Here is a 13508-nt window from a genome sequence, read left to right as displayed (position 1 = left end):
CTATCTCCCGGATGCAAGCTCACAGCCACGCGCCTCTACGCGCACGGCCAACTCGCCCGGTAACAGTCACATAAACTGGAGGTCCGGTGTCTGATCGCCATATTAACAGTCACATTGAGCTTCCGCTTCCAAGGATATTATCACGTTATCAACAGTCACATAAACTGGTCCTGTGGCTGATCGCGATATTGACAGTCACATTGAACTTCAGCTTCCGGAGTTATTATCACGTTATCAACAGTCATCTAACATCGGTGATTTTGGGGCTATAATCGCGATATACCTTCAGCAATCACATAAAATTCAAGGTCCCGTGGTTATGATCACAGTATCCACAGTCATGTAAAACTACGAGCTTGCTTACTTCAGGAAATGTGAAGGAAGTAAATGTGTGCCTTAATTGCATTTTGGACAGCGTAGGCCTACTTGTATTGTAGTCTGGCTCTATAGCTGAGTGGTCAGCGTACTGGTCTCCGGGGTGGTGCAGTTCCCGGGCGAGTCGAGGGATAAGCCCTATCAACAGCTTATGGTTAGTTACTATAGGTGGGAGACAGGGTGTTTTATTACTAACTTTCCTTCAGCTTACACCACAAGCAGACAGATTTGATCCCAGCTCAGTTGGATTCTATTTGAAAGTGATCAAATACGTAGATTCACCAGCATGCAAGTAAATATCTGCGAGAATATCTGGCACCTCGGGTATCCATAAGTCGTAAAAGTAGTTAATGTGACTCGAAACAGTTCTAATAATAATAATAATAATAATAATAATAATAATAATAATAATAATAATAATAATAATAATAATAATAATAATAATAATAATAATAATAATATGTTATTTGATATGTGTTAATATTATCATCATTTCAGTAATATGTGAGTTGCGATTACTCGAAAAGCAGGCGATTTGAAAGCCATGCTTCCATATTTGGCTGGGGAAGAACATAAAGAATATTATATTATATTTGCTCTGTGAATAACATAGCACATATGAGATATTTGCAGGACTTGTACACTTTCCATAAATTGTATTTTTGCTTATTTCTCAGCTCGATATTTCTTACTTTATCATCAGTGCGAAGGGTTCAATTCTAAGGGTTATTACAAGCATTCAAAATTGGTGTACCATTTGACGAACTGACAAGTGTAAACTGTCCCGAATTCTGGCCGGAGGGTATTGTTAAAAACGATGGGACATGTAACTTCAAAAAATTTACTCCTCTCATGCTTGTAACTGAACACAAAACATGCCGCACGTTGGGTGTACGCTGTAACTGACATATAAAATACTCGCCTTACGCTTGGGTGTTAATTATAACTTAACATGAAACATGCCCCACTAATGGGCGCAAATTATAACTTCATACATATTTATAAAAATAATATAACAATACTTGTACCATAACTGAATATATCACTTGACGACTTAAAATGAAATACAATTTAAAATAAATAAATAAATAAATAAATAAATAAATAAATAAATAAATAAATAAATAAATAAATAAATAAATAAATAAATAAACAAATTATAACTTATAATTTGCCAAAAATGCAGGTGAATGGACGCCGGAGGTCACCACAGGATCCCCCAGTCTAGAATATTAATAAACATAATAATAATTAATGGTAGAACATAGAAGATTACTCTCATGTCGTGTCAATAACAGCTGCAAAAATGGTACTCCGCTGATTGGGCCTTATCTAATATTGTTGTTAAAAGCTGATCGCTTTTGTCACTTGATCCTTTAATTTGTTTGTCAGAGATAATTTTTTTCAAAAATTTCCTTCAATCATTTTGGCACTTTGCACCTTTAAAGTAAAATATAGGCAAACTATTCAAGCCAGCATTACAAATAGGTTGTGCCACTCGTTACATAAATCATACTCAGTTCACTAATTGCTTGAAATACAGTACAGTGTGGATGTGTTGAGCGTTTCTATCATAGTGTTAAGACCAAAAACTCTAAGATTTCTAGAGAATGTTACAGTAAATGTGCCATACTCATCTAATGATATTAAGTAGTTTTCAGTTTTCATTCCGGTTCGATCTCCGCTGACTTCAGCCCTGAAGATGTATCTCGTGGTTTCCCATTTTTACACCATGAAAATACTGGGGTTCTACCTTAATCGAATACACAGTCGCATTTTTTCCACTCGTAGCCTTTTCATATCACATCGTCACCATAAGACCTATCTGTGTCGGTGCAACGTATTCAAGTCACATAAATTCCAACTCTGACACTCTCACATAATCCACGTGTGGTGTCGATGTACAGAACAGTTAGGTCGATATAAGCCTATCTGGATCGAACGTTTTAAGGCGTGGGCACTACTGCTTGAAGTCGGCACGATCAGCAACGAGTTTGAGTAGAATGATGTCGAATTAAGTGTGTTACGTTTGATATTGTTTCATGAAACTGATTATGAGATGCCACGTGCCTCTCTGGAATTTTCATATCCCATCTCCGTTGGTCAACTCTTGTTCTTTTCCGACCCGGACGGTATTAGAAAATTTGAGACGCCGTTCGTGGTCCTTGCCTTTCTTTGACCGATACTTTTATTTTCGAAGTACCGGATCTCTTCCATTGTTTCACTCTGATTAGTGATAATAGAGGATGGTCGCCCAGTTGTACTTCCTCTTACAACAATAACCACCACCACCATCGCCACCACTATCAATCACTCTCTGGAAGTAAATTGCCTCGGTTAATCAATGACAGAATATCCGAATCATGATCCAAACTTCGTGGGCTCGATTCCGACTGAGGTAGTTGATGTTTGAAGTTCAGTCATAAATCTTCTCTTACCGAGCTCGATAGCTGCAGTCGCTTAAGTGCGGCCAGTATCCAGTAATCGGGAGATAGTGGGTTCGAGTCCCACTGTCGGCAGCCCTGAAGATGGTTTTCCGTGGTTTCCCATTTTCACACCAGGCAAATGCCGGGGGTGTACTTTAATTAAGGCCACGGCCGCTTCCTTCCACTTCCTAGGCCTTTCCTATCCCATCGTCGCCATAAGACATATCTGTGTCGGTGCGACGTAAAGCAAATAACAAAAAAAAAAAAATCTTCTCTTTCGTGTCATTGTTGTTGGCATGCTAAAGATGGTGGTGCATTCAATGTCTTCCGGAAAAATTAAATTAATTTAGCAATAGGAACCGTCCAATAAAATTCAGCTTACACTGCTTGACAACAACACAATGAGAACATCACAATTGGTAGATAGTCCAGCTAGACGTTAACACTTCATAAGGTCTAAATAAGTAGCTGAGGCTATGCAATTCTTATTATTATTATTATTATTATTATTATTATTATTATTATTAATCGATACGGCCACCTGTGGGCCACGTTTACACAATCTTCCTTCTGTCACGCAGACTGATACCCTTCTCTTTACACTCTCGCCAAAGATTCTTGAGTCTTTGACTTCTTCTTGCTCGTTCTTCCACCGAGATGTTCCGTGGCTTTGCATGTTGCTCTTCAGACGCATCCCTCAATCCCGCAACCTTCTTCCTAAATGATGTCCTTTCTTTTATATCCTCCTCCTTGATACCTATTTCTGCCAAGTCATTGTGCACGTGTGTAAGCCATCCCGGTTGTTTTTTCCACCTTTCCTGCAGAAGAAGTATTCTGTTGGTCAATCTCTCAGGGTTCATTCTTTTGATATGTCCATAAAACGTCAGTCTCCTTTTTCTCATCACAGTCGTGATTCTTTCTACTGTCTTGTAGAGCTCCAAATTCGATCTTAACCGGAATGTGTTTGGGTCACTCGTCGACTTTCTAGGGCCTAAGATTTTTCGCAAGAATCTTCTTTCTCTTTTTTCAAGGACTGGGTCAGCCATCTTCGTCAAGGTTTCTGCTCCATAAAGGCACTCTGTTCTAACCACTGTGCAGTAATGTTTTAACTTGGCCTGAATTGAGAGAGACTTGGACTTATAGGTGTCATGACATAGTCTGAATGCCAGCTCCATCCTTTTCACCCTCTCCTTTAATCCCTCCTTTTCATCTCCATTGGGGGTGAGTATTTCTCCCAGGTATTTAAATTTTTGCACACGCTGGATATCCCCATACAATGTAACAAGTCTGTCCGTGTCGCCTTTTTTTATAGAATCCATGAATGCTGTTTTCTCGAAAGAGATTCTTAACCCTGTTTTGACTGCAACATTTTGTAGTTCTTCGACTTGTTTCTTGGCTGTTTGACGGTTGTCTGTAATAAGAACGACATCGTCTGCGAAGGCAAGGCAATCCAACATCATCGCATTTTTTCCACAACCTATCTTTACCCCATTCTTCATTCCATTTTCAGTCATTCTCAGCCTCCATTCCCTAATAACTTTTTCTAAAATGCAATTAAAGAGTAGTGGAGAAAGGCTGTCTCCTTGCCTCAAACCCGTTTTTATCTCAAATGGATTTGAGAGTTCGCCCATAAATTTGACTTGAGAAAAAGTGTTTGTAAGAGATTGCCGAATTATGGCCAGAGATTTCTCATCCACTCCAAACTCCTGCAGAACGTTCATGAGCACTCCACGATCTATGGAATCATATGCCTTTTTGAAATCAACGAAGGTTATTATTATTATTATTATTATTATTATTATTATTATTAGTAATATTATTATTATTTTACGTATGTAGAAGTTACTTCTTATACATTATTAAATTTCCGGAACCTATGTTCTTCCTCGTGAACCAAGTAAGCGTTTGATCCCTCAGTTAGGCGAGATTAAATGTGGAATATAAGAATTACACGTTCACAAAAGTAATTTGCAATGTAGCAAGCAGGAACGCATGCAATTGGCTCTATCCTTCCTTCTTATGTCTCGCTGCGATATTTCTCCATTTCATATTGAACAATAAACCTTTGATGATCGTAGTTGAAAGAATTTTACCTTTTTTTAATAGTACTGTGTTCTCCATAATCTTTATACACTCACTCACTTTTGGCAAGAAAAACGACTTCCTTATTTCTGCAGATGTATTTCTGTGGTATGCTCATAAAAGTACCAACTTTTCGTTCCTGAAGTCGGCGGCCGGACAAGACAGTGCAATGTGCGTTAAATGTGGCCTGCACTTACAGAATTCCATCGCCCTAAAAGTAAGAGAAGCGTGAGGATTTTATGTTCCTTTCTGTCTCGTAATATATGTCTCCAGTGAGCGCAATGGTATGGCAAGAATTTCAGGTAGAGATACGGTAGTGGGAGCAATATAACGACAGGATTCCTAAATCAAGAATGACCCTTTCGTCTGTAAATGGTTCGTGTTCCTCAAGCTACCAGTACGAGAGCTCTTGTGGTAGACCGAGCTTTGAACTGTGACCGACCAGTTGTTGTAGCTGTTGTTAATGGTTTCGTATCTGTGCAATTTCAGAAAATATACATTAGTAGATTGCTTCCGAATCAAAGTGAAAACACTTCTTCACCTATAAGCTAAAACAGTCAGGTAGTGTAATGTTACTGTTGACAAACTGTTGTCCCCGTCGGCGACAGGTTATTTTCATACGATTAAAGCTCTAATGTCATCTGGTGAAAAAGGGTGGTAGCAGATGAAACACGAACGCACACACAGTTCACTTACACCATTTTATTATACTATCTTTGTAAAACGATATGGCATTTCAACCTAGGAAGTTTCAAAGAAATGAGCCGAAATATATTCCTCTACCTAATATTGCAGTACACAATTCTGCCATAGTTGCTACTAATGGGAACACGTAAGTCCGACATCCTCCTCGCCCCCACCACCACCACCCTGGTCAACCGCCAAGGGAATGACCAGCTGTTGAGCAATTTAGTTTCCCTCTGAGATGTGTCACTGTGTGAACAAGTCCGAACACTTCGTTTCTTAAGAACTTCAACCAGTGACGTCTTCAACACACGCCGTAGCCAAACTTCTTCTTGACGGAGGGCATCTCCTACTCTTAGCTCGACTGCCTTCTTCTACTTCTTCCTCTTCACGTGTTGTACTGGAAGGAAATTTCGTAGTTGCGGTATTTCTTACTTCAACAGTGTCCAGATACCTGTTTGTCGCGGGGAGCCCTCTACTAGTTGTAGTCCTGTAGATAATGTCGTGTCCCTACGATGAAATGCATAGATACGGCATTTTCACAATGATCCTCGTCTTGTGTTAAAAGTCTCGAGTTCAGTCCTTCTTCATCGATGGTGGAACGTCCCAGTACCTTACTCAGGCATAGCTTGCTGGAATCAACCATTCTTTTCCACACCGCCCTTGTCACCAAGTTGCACGTGAAGCCATTAATTCCAATTCAGAGTACATCTCAGCTAACAACTATCGATCACTATTATGATATTGTTGATCAGTTTTAAGAGCTTTGAACATTTTAAGAGATTTTTAGAGAATCTGAGGCCTAGGGTGTCACTCTCCACCATACTCCGAATTTTTCCCGCATGCTTCAAGGTTAACAAGCTATTCCTCAATTCTAACCTAATTTGGGACAGTATAGGACGTATCCCAGTAAGACGGAACTCGCCTCACGACGTTCGGCGGCGTAAGTTCGAGGCGCTTCCGATAAAACATCTTGACGCTCGGCATTGGTGATTTTAGACATTTGAAATTCTGATAATTCGTTTGAATTTGTATGATTTTTGAAGGGATTTATAGCCCATACGGTGCGAAAGCTTGGGAAAGATGTTTAATAATGTTATTTGCTTTACGTCCCACTAACTACTTTTTCGGTCTTCGGAGACGCCGAGGTGCCGGAATTTAGTCCCGCGGGATTTTTTTTACGTGCCAGTAAATCTACCGGCACGAGGCTGATGTATTTGAGCACCTGACTGGACTGAGCCAGGATCGAACCTGCCACGTTGGGGTCAGAAGACCAGCGTCTTAACCGTCTGAGCCACTCAGCCCGGCAGGAAAGATGTTTCATTCCATTACTTTATACTTTTAGAACTCAACGACACAAATCAAACACACCTCAGATGACATGTTACCACACCGGTGTCCACAGCTACACTAATATTCTTAACCACGCGATGATTTTTGTACCTCAAAAATTTGGCGCGATTTCGTCACTCTATGACGTCACACCGAGGTGAGACTCTTATGTGTAGATACAGTGGTCCTTTCTCTTTACACTGAGGTCTTGAACATTGTCGTCGCACGAGATGTCTACAAATTATTGCGATTTTAAATCGTTCATGTTTTTGTAATGCACACCGACCCAAGTATGGTTTTGAAACTGTGGACGTGTTCTACGGCAGAAAGAATGTAAATAAGCCGAAGACCAGGCAGCACCTTGTACATTGTATGAGACATCAGCATTTAGCTCGGGTCTGACTGCTCGACCCTGATGTCAATTCGCGATCCACGCCCGCCCTGAACTGTGGACCATTGACGTGTTTCACTTACTAAACCGAGGCTGATGGAGAGTGATAACCTTTAGTAAGGAGTGTTCTTCTCCGAAGTGCGAGGTGCTCCGCCCGGTGCGGGTGTTGGGAGCCAAACCACCCGCAGCGTGGGGCCATTGCTGTGCCTCGCAAGGCAATGACTCTTCTTCGTCTGTATACTGGGCAGTTTTATCGTGGTCTTTGTTGCTTTTAAGGACAATATGTTTTGTTTCGAAATATTTGAGCAGCTCAGACGGTAATATTTGCTCAGTTTGCGGGTTCAATCCTGGCTCAGTCCGGTTGTATTTGAAGATGCCCAAATACGTCTGCTGTCATTCACCTCCACTAGAGGACAGTACTGCTGTTATTGTGGGAAACTAAACCGTCAACGACAGGTACAATAGATAATAATAATAATAATAATAATAATAATAATAATAATAATAATAATAATAATAATAATAATAATAATAATAATAATAATAATTTATTATTGCATTAAGGACAGAGTGTAACATCGTAATAAGCAGCTTTCAATATGTTTTGTTTCAAACTATTTGAGCAGCTCAGACGGTAGTACTTGCTCAGTTATTATTATTATTATTATTATTATTATTATTATTATTATTATTGTTGTCTATTATTATTATTATTATTATTATTATTATTATTATTATTATTATTAGGGTCTTTTATTATTATTGTTATTATTTATATTATCATGTGGGTTACAAACTGACAAGATCATTTAATGACAGTGGTGTCAATGAAAGAAAATACAAATAAAATTTATGTTAATTTACTTGTAACAATTTGTGATCTTTGGAGGACATAATTATTTAGTATACTGTATATCTGAAAATGAAAAAATAATTTTATTTGCCAAATGATAAGATTACTTCATCACAATGGCCTCTAAATTAGAATTTTTTCACACGTACCTGAAACACACAGTCACACGTTACACAAGGATTTGTAACAGATACATTTTGATCCTCCTCCATTCAGAAATTATAGAAGACTGGCCGTGCTTTGCTACGGAATTCTAATTTGCATACAGAATTCTAGGTGAAGTAGTGCACACGTTGTGAGTAAGATTTTATTGAACTGCGTAGCTCTTAGCGTTACCCCAGAAACACGACGCCAAACGTCGTTTCTCACTTGAAGATCGTGTTTGGGAATTTTCATTGTAATTGACAAGTCCCTTCGCCTGCTGATAGTCAAAATCGAGGTGGGAAGTTTTCATTATGATAGCAGGACACCCTCCCTTCTGCCAGTTACAACCGAGTTGGGGAGTTTTCAATATAATGGAAGTCACTCACTCTGCACTTGCATTTTTACATCCTCAGAAAGACTGTCTGCGTGGTTTTCCGAAATCTTAAAGGATCTACCAATTGATAGAAAACCACAGTGATAGCAATATTAACGTGATAAAGCGGCCTTTTTAAGACATATGGAAGCAGAATTTCAAAAGAAAAAGTGATTACTATTTGTTTTATTATTGGAATATGTAACGGATAATTGGCCTGCGTTCCCTAAAGAACAGTATGTTTCCAAAGAATATCGCTAAAATTTGTCATAACAATTTGGAGAATGTTAAGAATCGGGAAAGCTCTGACTGAGCGAAAGTTAAAACGATTTCTGTTCTAGTATCTTGGAGTGAAACTCCACGCCGTGATAGCTGACCGAGTGTGTTTGTGCTTTTGTTTCGTTATTATTTATTTAATCTATTCATGTTCCTTGCCAAATCAATGGCATTCAATTTGAAGTGGTCTGCATAGGCAACTTAGTTACTGCAAAAAGTAAAGAACAGGCTAGAGAGCGATGTGTACCGTGAATCACACACGAATGTGTGTAACAGTCCTCGAATGAAACAGTACAGCTTCCGCCATTTTTTGGCTTTTTTTATACACTTCAAGTAAGCACACCACACTCCAGTCCGACTCGTTGGCTGAATGGTCAGCGTACTGGCCTTCGGTTCAGAGGGTCCCGGGTTCGATTTCCGGCCGGGTCGGGGATTTTAACCTTAACTGGTTAATTCCAGTGGCTTGGGGCTGTGTGTGTGTGTGTGTGTGTGTGGCGTATTCAACATTATCCTAGGTAGGGCCCTCATCTTCACAGACATGCACATCGCCTAAGAGGCCGTCTACTAGAAAAAGACCTGCATCAGGCCTGTCCGGAGGCCATAGGCCATTATTATTATTATTATTATTATTATTATTATTATTATTATTATTATTACCACACTCCAACTCCCAAAAGTATGCGCCAAAACATAGAAATGTTATTTTCTCGGAAATTATTAGAGTTACGAAGAAAATTCTCATTTACATTTTTTCTGGAAAATCGAATTTTAAGTTCACCTGCTCTGCTCCACTGTTTAATACGACTAACTATTCAGAATGACTGTTCACTTTTAAGGGTCCCAGGCGTATATTTTCTTCTGACTTGTTTCACAGTTTCTTTCGCTACATGGTCCGTTTTAGAGATAGTGTAGTAGTAAACCATAGAACTGCATTTTTTTCTGAAATACTGTTAGAATTACGAAGAAAATGTTTACATACCTTTCTCTAGGAAGTATCTTTTTAAGAACACTCGCTAACTCCATTATTTAATAGGAATAACCGTTTTGGCAGGTTATTTACTTTTTGGAGGCCTGGGCACATATTTTCCTATGACGTGCTTCGCATTTTGTTTCCCTGCATGGCCCCCTTAAGATACAATATACAGGGTGAAGCGTAATTCGCGCCTCGAGCGTCGTAGCGCGACTCCTCACATGCCAGCAATAAAAAAATGTCTCTTACAAAATTTCGTCTTGCGAGTATATCCGGCAGATAAATGACGTTGAAGAGTAGCAATCTGGCAACACTGTAACCACATGTAGGGTAACTACCTCTGTCAGCAGAAATTAGTCGTACTGTACAGTTGGTGCAGTGGATATAGTTTTGGGTTAACATGCAGGAGGTTGAGTGGTCGATCTTGGGTTGAGGCGTATGTTTTTTATTTCGTAAATGTAGTCCAGGTGGTATGGTATCTGGCATCTTAATCGTGAACAGCGATTGCAGTGGGTCCTCTAGAAACCATTTACCCTTACATACTACGATCCTAGAAATGGACGAACAATCGTTTTCATTGGTCAGCTTTGAAAGGCGCCCTTTCCACGCCGTGGGCGTGAATTTATTCGCACCACTTCATCTACTAGATGTGAAACGTATTTTCTTTGTACCCTCCTCCAATGGTCCCATAGATTAGTACCAACTATTATTCTTGCCTAGTTCAGGTCCATTACATTTCGTTAGGGCCTTACGTTACGTTACGTTGTTTCAGCGTTAGCCGCCTCTGTGGTGTAGTGGTTAGCGTGATTAGCTGCCACCCCCGGAGGTCCGGGTTCGATTCCCGGCTCTGCCACGAAATTTGAAAAGTGGTACGAGGGCTGGAACGGGGTCCACTCAGCCTCGGGAGGTCAACTGAGTAGAGGTGGGTTCGATTCCCACCTCAGCCATCCTGGAAGTGGTTTTCCGTGGTTTCCCACTTCTCCTCCAGGCGAATGCCGGGATGGTACCTAACTTAAGGCCACGGCCGCTTCCTTCCCTCTTCCTTGCCTATCCCTTCCAATCTTCCCATCCCTCCACAAGGCCCCTGTTCAGCATAGCAGGTGAGGCCGCCTGGGAGAGGTACTGGTCATACTCCCCTGTTGTATCCCCCGACCAAGAGTCTGAAGCTCCAGGACACTGCCTTTGAGGCGGTAGATTTGGGATCCCTCGCTAAGTCCGAGAGAAAAACCCAACCTGGAGGGTAAACAGATGATGATGATGATGATGATGATGTTTCAGCGTTACAAAATGTTGTAAATGTAGGATACATGTGACCTCAGAAACGGTGTCTTACTGTATTACAGTAGGTAATGTCAGATGGAAATTAGCAAATAAAAAATGCGCCTCAACCCACGATCGAACCATCGACCTCCTCCATGCTAACCAAAAACGCTATACCCACTGCACCAACTGTACAGTACGACTAGCTTCTGCTGACAGAGGTATTATCCGCACACTTTATCTTGGTGCATTTACACCCTAGTGCTGAACCGGTCAACCTCGGCGATCTTCGAGATTCGTAGTGGCAACCTTTGAAACACAAACTATGAATCGCTTAAGCATCGTTGTGCGACATCTGGCGTACACTTTACGTACTAGTACTGTTGTTGTTTACACAACAAATCCAAAGTATAGAATTCATGCTACGAACAAGATTCGCATCGAGAAATGTTTTATAATGTTATATAGTGTGTATGCGACTTAGTTGTTGGCTTAAGATGATAACGGTTGAGAAATTTCATATCGATCGATCATATTCTCGATTCAATTCAGATTTCATTTTCATTCAGTTGGCAGCACCAGACAGCACTATCGATACCTGGACAGCTCCCTCCTTACTCTTCAGCCCCGTACACAAATGCACCAAGATAAAGTGTGCGGATAATAGTTACCCTACATGTGGTTACAGTGTTGCCAGATTGCTACTGCGCGAGTGCGCGAATTACGCTTCATCCTGTATATTAACCAAAGGTTCCAGTAGTATACTTGCCAAATTTGAGCACGATCATTTTTCATGTGCTAGAAACCAAGACAAGGAGATTGAGGATAAAGCATGCGCCAAACACAGTAAAACGTTTTATTCTGTACTAAGATACTAAGAATATTTATGTACCGAAATTGATTTTTAGGTACATTCGGTGTGGTCAATTTTTGAATAGGACTAACAGTTTAGACAGTGTATTCAATTTTAAGGGTCTCAAGTGTACGTTTAGCTCTGATTTGCTTTATATTTTCTTCCAATAAATAGCCTACTTAAAAGAAGGTGCGATAGTGAGTAGCCTATGTGTTAACCAAAGGTATCAGCTATAAGTTCGCTAAATTTGAGCTCCATCAGTGAAGTAGTTTCTAAGTGATCAAACACAGATCGGCAAACACACAAACTTCCAAATTTATTATTCCTGCCATTTTTTCCTTAAATCACTGTTCTCCAGGGAGTCCTTTGGTATTCCTGGATGATGCATAGTCCATGTTACCCGGAATTATACTCTCTTTCAAATGGTGAAATTAATTTAAAAAGTGGTCCAGTAGCTTCTGGAATTACCCGTTACATACAAACAAACAAACTTACCGTGTCCTTTTATATATTAGCATGAATTTCAGTTCTTTGACATTATCGTACGCTTCCATCCTTCGTATTCAGTCCAGCAAAGGATGCCCCACATATTTTCCATATGGTTAAGGTGTGGTGGAATGGCTGGCCGCTCCATTATACACCTTTGTATTAACACCTTTGCGCTGAAACCAATTTTTGGTGAACTTGTTGGAATACCCAGCTATGCTGATCTCCTCTGCGACATGTAAAATGTGGTCTTTAAGCATCCGGGAGATAGTGGGTTCGAACCCCACTGTCGGCAGCCCTGAGTATGGTTTTCCGTGGTTTTCCATTTTCACACTAGGCAAATGTTGTGGCTGTACCTTACTTAAGGCCACGGCGCTTCCTTCCCACCCCTAGCCAATTCCTATCCCATTGTCACCATAAGACCTATCTGTGTCGGTGCGACGTAAACAAAACAAAAAAAAGAGAAAAAAGAAAAAAAAATGTTAATACTTGCGTTGCGCAACTGTGCCTGCTTCTGAATTTGTTACATGTTGACATCTACTGTACTCGCCGTATGTACAAATGTTTATCCTTAATTCTAATACATACAGGGTGAACCGAAATTCGCGCACTGTTGGTGCAGTGGATAGAGTTCTGGATTGGCATGCGGGAGGTCGAGGGGTCGATCCTGGGTTGAAGCGTATGTTTTTATTCCGTAAATGTAGTCCAGGTGGTATGGTATCTGGCATCTTAATCGTCAACAGCTTGTCCGACTCGTTGGCTGAACGGTCAGCGTACTGGCCTTCAGTTCAGAGGGTCCAGGGTTCGATTCCCGGCCGGGTCTTGGATTTTAACGTTAATTGGTTAATTCCAATGGCATGGGGGCTGGGTGTATGTGTTGTCTTCATCATCATTTCATCCTCATCACGACGCGCAGGTCGCCTACGGGAGTCAACTCGAAAGACCTGCTCCTGGCTAGCCGAACATGTCTTCGGACACTCCCGGCACTAGAAGCCATATGCCA

Source organism: Anabrus simplex, chromosome 5 (genome assembly GCF_040414725.1).
Source record: "Anabrus simplex isolate iqAnaSimp1 chromosome 5, ASM4041472v1, whole genome shotgun sequence".
Classification (NCBI taxonomy): domain Eukaryota; kingdom Metazoa; phylum Arthropoda; class Insecta; order Orthoptera; family Tettigoniidae; genus Anabrus; species Anabrus simplex.
This window is presented reverse-complemented; position numbering follows the sequence as displayed.